The following is a 12,095-nucleotide window of genomic DNA, read 5'->3' as shown; positions in this document are numbered from 1 at the left end:
ATTCCCACTAGGGTGATAGGGTGTTTATAGGATCCTTTTGATCTTATGGTCCTCGAAAAACTTGCTCATTTTGCTGCCGATGAACTACTTCCTATTATCGCACACGATCTCGGCCGATATTCCGACCTGGCATATTATGTGGTCCCAAAAGAAATCAATAACTTCCTTCTCCCTGACATTCTCAAATGCCTAGGCTTCCACCTATTTAGAAAAATAGTCTGTCATAAATAATAATAAATTGAGCCTTACTGGGTGCCCATGGCAGGGGGCGACGATGTCCACTCCCCATTTTATGAATGGCCACGGTGACAAGACCGAATGCAGCAGCTCCCCGAGCTGATGAATCATCTGAGCGTGCCTCTGACATTTATCGCATTTTCACATGAACTCTTTCGCGTCTTTTTCTATGTCGATCCAGTAGTAGCCGGCTCTGATTACCTTCTGAACCAACGATTCGGCGCCCGAATGATTTCCGCAAGTTCCTTCGTGGACTTCCCTCAAAACATACTCGGTATCTCCCGGTCCTATACATATGGCGAGTGGGCCATCGAATGTTCTCCTGAATAGGGTACTGTCTTCGGACAAGCTGAACCGGGGCGCCTTTGTACGCAGAGCTCTCGATTCTTTAGGATCCGAGGGTAGTTTTTCGGTCTTCAGGTAATCTATATATTTGTTTCTCCAGTCCCAGGTTAAGCTTGTTGAATTTATTTCGGCATGGTCCTTCTTCCACTACTGAATTCATGAGTTGTACGACTGTTTTCGAGTTGAATTCATCGTTGTCGACCGACGATCCTAAGTTAGCAAGAGCATCGGCCTCGTTGTTTTGATCCCGAGGTACATGTTGCAAAGTCCATTCCTTGAACTGATGTAACGTCACATGTAGCTTATCCAGGTACCTTCGCATATGTTCTTCTTTGACTTTGAATGTTCCATTGACCTGGTTCACCATGAGGAGGGAATCGCACTTAGCTTCGATCACCTCGGCCCCTAGGCTTTTAGCCAGTTCAAGACCTGCAATTAGGGCCTCATACTTGTCCTCCTTGTTAGTCAATTTTACAGTTCTAATAGATTGTCTAACCACATTACCCATCGGTGGATTCAACACGATGCCAAGACCGAACCCCTTTGCGTTCGAGGCACCGTCCGTAAAGAGGGTCCGAATTCCACGGCCAATTTGGACAATCGTCCTGAGGGTTCGGGCTTATGCATTATATTCCTCAACGGGTAAGTATTCATGAAACATATGGGATGGCATTGAAAATATGGTTTTAACTTCCTAGAGGCGCTTAGCAAAGCGAGCGCCAATTTTTCCACGTGAGGATACCTAGTTTTGGCCTCGCTTAGAGTCCTGCTAACATAGTAGATAGGAAATTGCGTACCTTCCTCTTTCCGTACTAGGACTCCACTTACCGCTATCTCGGATACTGCCAGTATAGGTACAATTGTTCATCTGCCTTCGGAGTATGGAGCAAAGGCGGGCTCGAAAGGTACCGCTTGAGTTCATCCAAGGTTTGTTGACACTTCTGGGTCCACGAGAAATTATTCTTCTTCTTCAATAATGGGAAGAAATGATGGCTCTTGTCGGAGGACCTTGAAATGAATCGGCCTAATTTGGCTATGCGTCCGGTTAACCTTTGAACGGCCTTGACATTGTCCACCATGATAATATCCTCTATGGCCGTGATTTTATCAGGGTTGATCTCGATTCCCCGGTTAGACACTATGAACCCGAGAACTTTCTCGGACTTGACTCCGAATGCGCATTTCTCCGAGTTTAGCTTCATATTGTATTTCTTCAACATGTTGAATGTTTCCTGCAAATGTTTCAAATGGTACTTTGCTCGTAGGGACTTAACTAAGATATCATCAATGTAAACCTCCATTGATTTTCCTATTGGTTCTTCGAACATTCGATTTACTAGGCGTTGGTAAGTGGCACCGGCATTTTTTAGTCCAAATGGCATTACGTTATAATAGTAGGTGCCATACTTAGTGATGAAGGATGTTTTTTCCTGGTCGCCCGGGTCCATCCGAATTTGGTTGTACCCGGAATAGGCATTGAGAAAGCTGAGGATCTCATGGCCGACCGTCACATCGATCATGCGATCAATGTTGGGTAGAGGTAAAGAGTCCTTGGGGCATGCCTTATTCAAGTCTTTTTAGTCTACACACATTCCTAATTTATTCCCCTTTTTAAGAACTACCACTACGTTTGCTAACCAATCCGGGTATTTAACCTCCCGGATGGACCATATTTTAAGGAGTTTAGATACCTCGTCTTTGATGAATGCATGCTTGACTTCGGACTAAGGCCTCATTTTCTGTTTGACCGGGTGGAACTTCGGGTCCAGGCTCAGCTTATGAGTAGTTATCTCAGACGGAATACCTGTCATGTCGAGGTGGGACCAAGCGAAACAATCTATGTTAGCTATAAGGAATTTAATGAGTTTTTTCCTTAGTTCGGGACTTAACCCCGTGCCCAGGTATACCTTACGATCGGGCAGATGCTCGATCAATATGACTTGCTCCAGTTCTTCGACCATTGATTTGGTGGCATTGGAATCATCAGGGGCTATGAAAGACCTAGGAACTCCATAGTCGCCGTCCTCACCCGTCCCCTGCTTCTCCGGTTGGGGCGGGGCAGGTGTCGGTAATTTCTATTTGGTTTCTCCCTTGGTGACCAAACCCAGAACCTTTGGTTTTGAAAGTGCAGATATTGGGACCACCTCGTCGATCGTGAACATCTCCTTTGCGACCGGTTGTTCTTCGTAAATTGTTTTAATCCCTCCTGGCATTGGGAATTTCAACACCTGGTGCAACGTCGAGGGCATTGCCCTCATGTTGTGAATCCATGGCCTCCCGAACAAAGCATTGTACCTCATATCTCCTTCGATCACGTAGAACTTTGTTTCCTGAATGGTTCCGGCGGTGTTCAATGGTAATGTTGTCTCTCCTTTAGTGGTCTCGCATGCCATGTTGAATCCATTTAGAACTCGAACTGCAGGCACGATTTGGTCTTGTAGACCTAGTTGCTCCACGACCCTTGATCTGATGATATTGGTCGATCTACCTGGATTAATTAACACACGCTTAACTCGAGATTTATTTATGAGTACAGATATTACCAGTGCATCATTGTGGGGCTGCACGATGCCTTCATCGTCCTCGTCGTTGAAAGACAAGGTTCCTTCTGACACGTAATCTCAAGTGCGTTTTTCCCTTGTGATGGATATTTTGGTGTATTTTAACATCGGTCCCTGGGGGACGTCGACCCCACCGATAATCATGTTAATGACGTGCTGAGGTTCCTCCTACTCGATCTCCTTACTAGAGACCATGTTCCTAAAATGGTTTTTGGCTCGATCGCTAAGAAATTCTCGGAGATGTTCGTTATTGAATAACCGGGCTACTTCCTCTCTCAATTGTCGGCAGTCTTCCATCATGTGACTGTGAGTGTCATGATATTTACACATTAGGTTGTGGTCCCTTTGGGATAGATCAGACTGTAGAGGTCGAGGCCACTTGGTGTCTTTGATGCGTCTGATGGCAGATACGATGGCAGCAGCATCGATGTTGAAATTGTACTCTGATAACCTCGGTGCTTCCTTGGGCCTAACGGGCCTGTTGAGACCGCTTTTGCTCATGAGTCCTCGATTATTATGACCTCGATCACTCCTTCTTTCATTTCTCACGGGGTTCAGCCCAGACCCATTACCTATCTGGTCTCAATTGTATGGTTAATACTGATCCCTATTTGATCTTGGTTCACAATCAATGTCTCTCTTGGATATGTCGATAGCTCCGACGGGATAAACGGACTCCGAAGGGGCCCCAAGCTAATCATCTTTGACCCTAATTTTTGATTGATACCGGTTATGTACGCCGGCCCAAGTTACGGTCCGATACGAATTCCCTGAGCATCTCATTATCTCTCTGTTTTACTTTGAAAAGGTCCGACTTCCTGGTCTCGACCTTGATGGCTCCGACGTGTGCTTTCATGAAAGACTCTGCAAGCATAGCAAACGAGTCAATAGAATTAGGGGTAAGTTGTGATACTACATCATAGCTCCCTTTGACAAAGTTTTCCCGAATGTTTTCAGTAGGACAGACTCGATCGCATCATACTCCAAGTCATTCCCTTTGATGGCGCACGTGTAGGAGGTCACATGCTCATTTGGGTAGGTTGTTCCGTTGTATTTGGGAATCTCGGGCATGCGGAACTTCTCCAAAATTGGCTTCGGTGCTAGAATAAAAATAGGTAGAGCAAGATTCTGTACGGACCGTTAAGACATGATAATTCATGATTCCCAACCAATTAGTCATCTGAATCATCCGCGAACTGCATTCAAAGACCATTTAAATGGCAGAAGCCAAAACTCTGAAACATATATCAACAATTTGATTCTTTGAAATATTTCTGAGAAATGAGCGCTTGGAGGAAAAGGCTTTTGAACAAACTTCTTGGAATCCAAGCACTTCAATATTGGTGGTGCTCCAGGGATTTGATCGACCTTAGAATTGTAGGTCTCCACCTTTTTGTCATTGGCTTCGATTTTCTTTTCCCTCGATTCTACCCGTTTTGTAAATTCCTCGAGCATCTTTGTAATCTCGGGGTTAGACCCGGGCTCGGCGTCACTCGACCTTTCCACGACCGGTTTGTTTCTGCGAGTGATTTCTCTGGGCGACTCTAGCTCGACCCTGCTAGGGCCGCGGCTCTGGTACTGCAGCTGAGCTATCGCTGCCTGTTGATCCTGTAGCATTTCGAAGATCACTCGCAAGTTGATCCCATCTCCTCCAACATCGTATGTATTTTGGAACTCCCCCGCGGACGTTGTTTACTGGATCGGTAGGCAAATTTGCATTGATGGCCACATGTGAGTTAGCGTAGATTAGGTCCGCGGCCGGAATTCCGTTGGGATCGATAGTGGGCACCTCGTTACTGGGTACCATATTGTTGTTCTCGCCATGGTGACCGGACTCAGCGTCCACGTTCAAAGGGGCAGATTGGAAATTCGACATTTTAAACTTTGACCTTAAATTCAAGACACTTCAAAGAACAAGTGTAAAATAGGGTATGTTATAGAAATTTGTATCAAACTGCCATTATTTTTCTTAGCCTCACGGTGGGCGCCAGATTGTTTACCCTCAAAATCGGATAACAATTAAATTTGTAAGTAGTTTTAAGGATACGCGGATTAATTTGATACAAAATGATAAATTAAGTTAGATTGAACAAATAAAGATATAGTAAATCTAAACCACGTGAGGAGAATGATTCCAGCCTTAGTGAAATATTCACCCTCGATCCGGGCTCACAATGGCCAGTAATGATGAACAAGAAAAAGAGCTATGAATAATAATGAAAATAATAGTGTATTGCTTTGGGATGCGTGTTACAATGTGTTTAATGAATAGTCAAACCCCCCTTTATATAGTAGAAGAATTCTACTCTAGGTACAATTTTGTAAATGGTAAAAAATCTTCTGTTTAACTGATTGCCGGTTCTCCATCGATACATGTCGAGATTCATGCCGTGATATCCGACCGTTCGCGGATATTACGGCCTTCTGCTGGTCGTACTTGGTTGCCTGATAATGCCGAAGTCTTTTGGGATGTGGACCGATCCCGGATTATGACCCTGATATTTTCAAGCCGGACTCTAACTCGGTGAGACCCTTGCCTCAATTCTGGTGCCTCGTCATCATGTCTAGAGCTTTGTTTACCCTATGGGAAGCTGGGGTGCGCCATGAGCCCGGTTTTACCCGTATACAAATATGTTGGTGATTGGCCTCACCTCTAATGCTATTTTTTAGCATCCTACTCCACTTTTAACTTTGTTTTCTCGTCTATATTTTCTCGTAACTAAGAACCAACTTTGAAGAATGTTACCAAATAAAATATTAACTGCATCAATCATCCATATAAAGTTGAGAATCGAACTTGAAAACTTATATATTAGAAATCACTTCCTGCCTGCAACCACATGCAAGTAAAATATATTGAACAATTGATAAGAATTCTCAAAAGGTGAATTAACAAAATCTGCAAGCAAAATCTATGTGCTCAAACTGCTCTAAAAATTTAAAGATTACAATTAATTTTAAAAATCAAATCTACAATTGAGTGAATGCTGGTGTACGTACCTTATCAAACAAAAAAAACATAGAAAATTATGTGCTATGCATGTGATCAGTTACAAAGAGAAAATATTCTTACTCTTAATATGTTTTGAGGTTTAGGACGACATAGCACAAGGGCATAACTGAACCAAGTTTATAGGAGTTTACGGTCGGCGCTGCATATTTGATTCATATTATTAATTATAAGTAGAACAAAAGTTGAACTATTGTAGTTTAAATCGGGAAAGTAAATAGAACTAAAGTTGTAGTTTAAATGGAAAAGAATTGTGTCAATCAATATTTTGGGGATATTTTTGTCGTTCAACATTTGGTAACATTCGTACTTTTTATAATTAATATAGATAGATAGATATAGATATTATTGTGCTTTTATAATAATATTGTGTTCCATGCATAAGCTAATAGTAATACTACCGAGGTCTAAAAGCTATTCGTAATTTTTTACTTATTTTAAATTTATTTTCGTTCCTGACAAATCTTTATCATAATTTTTATAATGCAAGCACAAAATTGCGTTCCCACAAAATAGGTGGTTATTATGGTGAAACTCTGTTAAATATTTGAAGCCGAAGAATTTTGAAGAACTAGGTTACGTCAAAGAGCCAAGCTGCCAACTACTAACATCAGATTCTCGCTTCAACCAACAAGTGTAAAAAAATGCTAAATTTCTAGATCAGATTATGCTGCATAAACTGTGATAAACATAAAACCCGTTAATATAATTTTAATAATGGTGTTCGATCTATTGTGACTGGAAACTGGATAACTTATATATTGAGGTTCAATCATCCTGTTGACATTCCCATAAGGAGCAAAATGCAAATCTCGTGTACACGTTCCACCATTGTTTATATAACTCCCTGTTGCTTCTAATCTTAACTTTTATATGCTTTTAATGCCTATGAAGTGCAAGAGTATTATTTAAACTTGTGGGGATTGCATTTGTGAAAATTGAAGGTGTATTACTTTGGGTAAAGCGATTAATTCCTACCAAGAGTTCTTCGCTCTAACCCCATATCTTAATTATTAAACTGAGCCATCTGCTGTGCAATCTGTAACAATGGAGGTCTAGAGAGGAATCATAGAGAGACGACAGAGAGAATGAAATGCAAAATGGCTTCATTAGTCACATAACCATATGTAAGCGCGCGCGCACATATATATATATTGTATACGGTCGGAACTGATTTCGACCTTCGTACGTCTGATCGAGCTCGAAACATAATGGATCGAATAAAGTCTTCATAATATCGAGATAGGATCCGAAGAAGGCACGAACGAGCTTCGATTTTCGGGGACAGATCAAATACCGAGCTCGAAACCATTATCGGGCTCGGGTCCGAATCAAATTATGATAAGATGTGATAGAATCGAGCTTAAGGGTCAGAGGCCAACCAATACCGAGCCCGAGTCATTTTCGGACCTCGAATCGGCATCGATCTCACACCCGCATCGGGCCCTGAAACTAGGAAACCGGCCAATACCGACCAATTTTTGAATCCGATCAAGATCGAGCTCATGGACAAGAGTCGTTGCAGCCGCACTGAGGGAGAGAATCTCGGCGGGAATTAGGAAAAAGTTAATTTATCATGGGTTCTAAACTATGTATTTTTAATTATATCTAAAGTAGAATCCCCCAATATAAAAGGGATGACTATCTTTCTATAAACGGCATCTTACATTATAACTCAGGCATCATACATTCTCATATTGAAGGATTATCTTTCTTTAGCCTCATAGATTGATTCATCTTGCTTAATCCATAAATCATCCTTTTTTCAGCCTTGCTTGTCTTTTATTCTCTACAGTCAATATTCATATTTCTATTTACTCTTACGATTTGTGTCAAGTTATATCACATATCCTTAGAACTACGTACAAATTCAACTCTATCCATTTTCTGGGTAAACAGTTTGGCGTCCACCGTAGGGCTAAGGATAATAGTAATTATTTGATATGAATCTGCAAAAACATACCGTTTTACGCTTGTTTCCGGAGGTATCTTTGATTTCGGGTTAGCAATGACTAATTGTCAATTAAATGACCTTACCTATTGACAACGGAGCTGGTCTTCAAGATGAGAACAACAACTTGACGCCCAGTACCGAAAGGCCGCTTGTCGACGCCATTGGAGCTCGAATCAAAGTGCTGATACACATTAATTCGCATGTGGCCATTGAGGCGAACCGGCATTCCGAACCTGAAAATAGCATTCATGGTGGCACTCGATCTACAGCTCGAGATACCCATAACGTCGAAGAAAACGGTGTCAGCTTGCGTATGATTTTTGAAATGTTGCAAGCTCAACAGGCAGCAATAGCTCAATTGTAGAGTCAAACCCAGATACCAAGCAGGTCGGAGCCCAGTCCACCCCGAGAAATTGCCCATACAACGGAACCAGTTATAGTAAGGTCAAATGAGCAAGAATCGGGAATAATCCCGAAATTACCAAGATGTTCGAAGAACTGACCAAACGAATCGAATCAGGAGAAAGGAGGATCGAAGCAAACGACAAAAAGATAGAAACGTATAACTCCAAAGTTGATCAGATCCCGGGGGCACCACCGATATTGAAGGACTTAGATTCCAAAAAATTTGTACAAAAGTCTTTCCCCCCAAGTGCGGCTCCTAAACCGATCCCAAAGAAATTCTGCATGCCTGAGATTCCTAAATATAATGGAACTACCGAACCCAACGAACATGTAACCTCTTACACATGTGCCATTAAAGGGAACGACCTAGAGGACGATGAAATCGAATCCGTATTGTTGAAGAAATTCAGTGAAACCCTGTCAAAGGGAGCAATGATATGGTATCATAATTTACCATCTAATTCTATCGATTCTTTTGCTATGCTTGCAGATTCCTTTGTAAAATCGCACGTCGGGGCCATAAAGGTCGAGACCAGGAAGTCGGACCTATTCAAAGTAAGAGAAAAGGATAACGAGATGCTAAGGGAGTTCGTATCTCGTTTTCAAATGGAACGAATGGATCTGCCACCAGTCACAGACGATTGGGCTGTTCAGGATTTCACTCAAGGTTTGAACGAACAAAGTTCGACGGCTTCACGGCGGTTAAAGCATAACCTGATCGAGTACCCAACTATTACTTGGGCCGACGTGCATAATAGATACCAGTCGAAAATCAGAGTCGAAGACGATCAATTGGGTTCTGAACCTACTGCTAGAAACAACATCAATCGAGAACAAGGTCCGATTAAGGACCGATACCGACCATATAGTGGAAACCATAGGGTCAATGAGTCGAAGCGTAACCCCGGGCAAGGGAGTAAAAGGAGTGATCGAGGTCAAGGGTCTTGGGGGTTGATGAACAGAAATGGGATTGACAGGCCTACCAGACCTCAGGAAGCACCACGATTATCGGAGTATAACTTCGGCATCGATGCATCCGCCATCATGTCAGCTATCGAACGTATCAAAGACACTAAATGGACTCGACCCATACAGACCGATCTTGCCCAGAGGAACCCCAATCAAATTTGCGAATATCATAGCACCCATGGCCACAGAACGGAAGATTGCAGGCAACTAATGGAAGAGGTAGCCCGGTTATTCAATAAAGGCCACCTTCAAGAGTTTCTAAGTGACAGGGCCAGAAACCATTTCAAAAACAGGGATTTCAGTAAATAAAACGAGCAAGAAGAACCACAGCACGTCATCCACATGATCATCGGTGGCATCGATACCCCTCAGGGGTCGGTGCTTAAACGCACTAAGACGTCGATTATGAGAGAAAAGCAACCTCGAACTCAGGGTTACACACCCATAGGAACTTTGTCCTTTAACGATGAAGATGCAGAAGGAGTCATGCAACCTCATAACAACGCACTGGTAATTTTCGTACTTATGAATAAAACTAAAGTTAAGCGTATGTTAATTGATCCAGGTAGCTCAGCCGACATTATTAGATCGAAGGTTGTAGAACAGCTCGGTCTACAGGACCAGGTCGTACCCGCAGCGCTGGTTCTAAACGGATTTAATATGGCATGTGAAACGACCAAAGGCGAGATAATTCTGCTGATAAACGTGGCTGGGACCATCCAGGAAATGAAGTTCCACGTAATTGAAGGCGACATGAGGTACAACGCCCTTTTTGGAAAACCATGGATCCATAGTATGAGGGTTGTGCCTTCGACCCTCCACCAGGTTCTCAAATTCCCAACATCGGAGGGGGTCAAAACAGTGTACGGAGAACAACCGGCCGCAAGGGAATGTTTGTCGTCGAAGAAGCAATTCCGGTATCCTCGCCTTCACCAGCAAAGGGGTCGGACTCGAAAGCAGAACGAAATTCCAAATAGCAATCATAGACGTCAGCTTCAACCCGACTAGAAAATCAGAAGTTTGACGAAGACGATAACCAAAGGATCCCTCGATCCTTCATGGTCCCCGATGATTCTGACGCTACCCAATCAACAATTGAAGTATAGGAGCAAGTCATACTAATCGAGCATTTTCCCGAGCGAAAGGTATATCTGGGGACCGGATTAACCCCCGAACTCAGGAAAAGGCTTATTCAATTTCTTATCGATAACATAGATTGTTTTGCTTGGTCCCATTTAGACATAACAGGGATCCTACCGGAATTAACGACGCATTGGCTAAGCATGGATCCTAGGTTCAAACCGGTGAAGCAAAAGAGAAGACCCTAGTCCGAGGTAAAACACTCATTCATAAAGGACGAGGTAGCTAAACTTCTCAAAATAGGGTCCATTCGGGAGGTAAAATACCCCGAATGGTTAGCCAATGTAGTTGTAGTCCCTAAAAAAGGGAACAAACTTAGAATGTGTGTAGATTATAAGGATTTAAACAAGGCGTGTCCCAAAGATTCTTTTCCACTGCCTAGCATCGATCGCATGATCGATGCCACGGCCGGCCACGAGGTCCTTACTTTCCTCGATGCTTATTTCGGGTACAATCAAATCCAAATGAACCCGGAAGACCAGGAAAAGACTTCATTTGTCACCAAATATGGAAGATATTGTTATAATGTGATGCCCTTCGGGCTAAAAAATGTAGGAGCTACTTACCAACACCTAGTAAATAAAATGTTCGAGGAACAAATAGATAAATCAATGGAAGTTTATATTGATGACATGCTAGTTAAGTCCCTGCGCGTAGAGAACCATTTGGCTCATTTGCAGGAAACATTCGAGATTTTAAGGAAATACAACATGAAGCTCAATCCCGAGAAATGTGCGTTCGGGGTCGGTTCGGGCAAGTTCCTCGGCTTCATGGTATCGAATCGGGGGATCGAAATCAATCCCGATAAAATCAAGGCCATCGAAGACATCTCCATCGTGGACAGTGTAAAAGCAGTGCAGAGGCTAACGGGTCAGATCGCTGCCTTAGGTCGATTCATTTCAAGGTCATCATATCGAAGTCACATATATTTCTCTCTACTCAAAAAGAAGAACAATTTCTCCTGGACCCCAGAATGCCAACAAGCATTGGATGAATTGAAACGATACCTATCTAGCCCACCACTGCTTCATACTCCAAAGGCAGACGAAACACTTTTCTTGTACTTGGCAGTATCGGAAATCGCGGTAAGTGGTGTCCTAGTTCGAGAAGAGCAAGGTATGCAATTTTCTGTTTATTATGTAAGTCGAACCTTAGGGGAAGCAGAAACTAGATATCCATACTTGGAGAAATTGACACTTGCACTGATAAGCACCTCTAGAAAGTTAAGACCATACTTTCAATGTCACCCCATATGCGTGTTAACCACTTACCCGCTTTGTAACATTTTGCACAAGCCCGAACTATCAGGTCGATTAGCCAAATAGGCCGTCGAACTCAGTGGGTATGATATCGAATATCAACCCCAGATGGCCATCAAGTCTCAAATTTTAGCGGACTTCGTGGCAGATTTCACGCCAACCCTCGTACCCGAAGTCGAAAAGGAACTCTTGTTGAAATCGGGTACATCATCGGG

This window comes from Nicotiana tomentosiformis, chromosome 2 (assembly GCF_000390325.3).
Source record: "Nicotiana tomentosiformis chromosome 2, ASM39032v3, whole genome shotgun sequence".
NCBI classification, from domain to species: domain Eukaryota; kingdom Viridiplantae; phylum Streptophyta; class Magnoliopsida; order Solanales; family Solanaceae; genus Nicotiana; species Nicotiana tomentosiformis.
Note: the sequence above shows the minus strand (reverse complement) of the source record.